Source organism: Ruditapes philippinarum, unplaced genomic scaffold, assembly GCF_026571515.1.
Source record: "Ruditapes philippinarum isolate M1 unplaced genomic scaffold, ASM2657151v2 ctg5319_1_1_1_1, whole genome shotgun sequence".
Classification (NCBI taxonomy): Eukaryota; Metazoa; Mollusca; class Bivalvia; order Venerida; family Veneridae; genus Ruditapes; species Ruditapes philippinarum.
Genome location: NW_026860919.1, coordinates 31,823 through 34,905, shown reverse-complemented (window position 1 = coordinate 34,905; position 3,083 = coordinate 31,823). Strand labels below are relative to the sequence as shown.

The 3,083-nt window shown below is 34.0% G+C and overlaps 1 non-coding gene across 1 annotated transcript; it reads left to right on the top strand.

Annotated features, from left to right (window-relative positions):
* Nucleotides 1-1,864: 1,864 nt before the first annotated feature.
* On the top strand, nucleotides 1,865-1,942 carry Trnat-ugu (transfer RNA threonine (anticodon UGU)). The gene has a single exon. It is a non-coding gene; the product is annotated as a tRNA-Thr (tRNA).
* Nucleotides 1,943-3,083: the final 1,141 nt, after the last annotated feature.

Sequence of the window (3,083 nt, the reverse complement as noted above, 5' to 3'; positions counted from 1 at the left end):
GCACTGGAAAAATGTACAAATCGTCGCCCCTTTACTCAAAAAGTGTATGCTGTGTAATTGTCCTTGTATAAGTTGTCGTTTAAAAAAATCTACTGTTTTTGACTTGAAAGTTGATCATGAGTTTTTAATTTGTTGGTTTGTTATTGAATTATAATCGGGTGAATTCATTTAAGAGTAAGATTGCTTAATTGGTTGTCGATAACTTAATGAATACGATTATTATCAATTAACACAACTATGTCAAATCAAACTTTATCGATTGAACACCGATTTTAATACATGTTAAATAGCATATTTTCGTTTGAAAGGTAAAACCGACAATGTACTGTATTTATCATTTCCTAAATACATGTTTATATAAATAAAACCACTTAATAGTTTTCTCCTATATTACTTTATAAATTGGGCATTTTTGTCAAAGAAGTTAAACTTTTATTATCAAGGTCATAAGTCAGTTGAGATTTTTTTTCAATGCTACAAAGCGATAGATTAAGCAATACACATTAATCGTTTTTCATTTTTGGTTAATTAAGTTGTAAGTAAAATTTCGTTATGCGCCAAATTAAATAATATATCTATTTTAGTAATAAGGAAGATAGTGATAAAAATTCTGTATTCCAGAAATGGCCGTATCAGGACGTAAACAAGTAGACATGCTAGGATCAGTAGCAGCAGGATCAGCAGAAGACTTCGATCACTGCTGTGAGCCATGCCTTACCACAGGTCAACGTATAGAAGCTCACGGGTTTTGTGCCACTTGTCAAGAATACCTCTGTAAAACTTGCCACGATGTCCACAGAAAAAACAAAAGTCTTACGAAATCATAAAATTTTTGCAGCGTTATGATTTTAATAAGATTCAAACTACAAGAAAATCAAAAAAATGAATGCACTGAAATGTGTCAAGTTCACAAAAAAAGAAAATAATCAAATTTTATTTGCCCATCACACCATGCACTCGGATGCAATGACTGCATAACTTTAGGCCATAGAAACATGTAATGTTGATTACATACCTGAAAAGTGCGAAGGTTGTCGCAGATGGGAAGGAATTCGATGACGTCATGCAGAAACTCTGCGACAAATTAAAAAAAGCAGAAGATATTTCGAAGAAGGCTAAAGGCAAAAGAATTAATACAAATGATTACAAATAAAGTTATCCTTGAAAAGGGGAATTTACTGGGAATTTTTCCCAAAAGAAGGGTAAACGACCCGGGAGATTCTGATGCAAAAAGGGTGTTTTTAAATAATGCTGAAGGGGAAAAAAAGTCAAAAAACAAAAAAAAAATTAGCTTCCTTTTATAAAAAAGTGAAAAATATGATTTCCGGGATAAAATCTTGCAAACAAAAATCTTTCATGCCCAAACCAAATTTAACTAATCAAAAACCCGGTTTAACTTACATTTTTACAATTTAAACGGGGAGGGAAACTAAAGCTGAAATAAAAATGAAAATTTAAAAGAAGCAGAAAAAAAACCCTTTAAAGCATAACCAAAAATGACTAATTTATTTCAACGAAATGCTTTAACTCGAAAAATTGTTTTTGTAAGAAATGGTCTTTGGTGAGGGTTGGGGCGAAATTTTCCCCCTCGTCATGAATCTACCAAAAGTGACAAAAGCTGTTGATCGTCTGATTGGGAAAGAAAAGTATCAATGTTTAAAACTGTAATCAGATAAGCTGGATTGTTAAGTTGTACAAGAAGAGAAAGCTCTAGACTCAGGGCCATTTGATATTGCTTTAATGACTCAGGATCAGTTTGCAGTAACAATGCCGTTAAACAAAGAAATAGTTTGTCATGAAAAACAGACGACAAGCTATCATGTGTCCGCAGTATAAAAGTGGATAGGAAGTGCTATGGTATAGAGCCAGCCCGCATAGCTCAATCGGTTAGAGCGCGAGACTTGTAATCTCGACATTGTGGGTTCGATTCCCGGGGCTGGCAACTTAAATTACTAATCAGTCTTTCGGATGAGACTTTAAATCGAGGTCCCGTGTATGGGTTGGGTTAAAAACTTGGGCCCCTAAAAAACCCGGAAAAAGCTTCTGGGAAATTTGGGGGATCTTTTTTTGTATCTGTAATTCACTATTTCCCCCGAAAAAAAAATGAACTAATAAACCCTTTGGAGGACTCCCCCCATTGGGGAACCGGTTTGGGGGTATAAATAAACCCCAAAAAACAAAAACAAATGGGAAAAGACTTTAAAACATGAAAACGTCTTTATTTTTGCTTGTTTTTTCCCCCTTTTAGTGGATTTTTTACTGGGAAAACACAAGGTTTATATCCTCATTTCAGTAACATTACCTCTTGAACTTTCTTTACCTGCTAAAGCCCCGGATATTCTGTGAGAAAAGATTCCCAAAATTCTGTTTTAAACAGTGACAAAAGGTAAAAACAGTAAAATGGAAATGAAACATTAACAACGGGAAGTTACAGCTACATATAAGCATACAGATCTTAGTGGACCACGAGGAATGTTGATGTTAGATGACGGGTCATAACTTGTCTCCTGTTTTAATAATAACACAATTCATAAAGTCAACGGAGACTTGAAACAAGGAAATATAATTTGTAAAGGTGTGACCAGCGATCGTGATACTAAGTACGACTTAGAAAAAAATGGTTTATGCCACTGGCTGTGTTACGGGGATTTAATTTTGATAGCGTTTATTGGCGACGCCGGTGAGCGGCGTCGTCTCTAATGTAATGCTTTTTATTTTGGCCTATGGAAGGAGCTGTTATTATTAGCAGTTAATTTCATGTTGTGTTGATTAGATTTATTTCGATTCGTAAAAATCAAGTAAACAAATATGTTGTCATATTTGTATTTAATAACTTTATATAAAAAGCATGTGCATTGTGATATTATTTTCAAGAAATTGCAGGCTCAGTTTAACAGCTTGTCCCTTAGTTTTATTGACAATACTAAAACCCGGATTTTGAATATCGTTGTGGTCTACATTGAAGCCGTATCCATTCGTTCATTCTTTTGTATATTTTCAAAATTTTCTTACAAGAAGAACATTCACCTGCAAATGGGTATCAGGATAGGTAATTGACTGTTGTAAACGATTATCCTATTGAT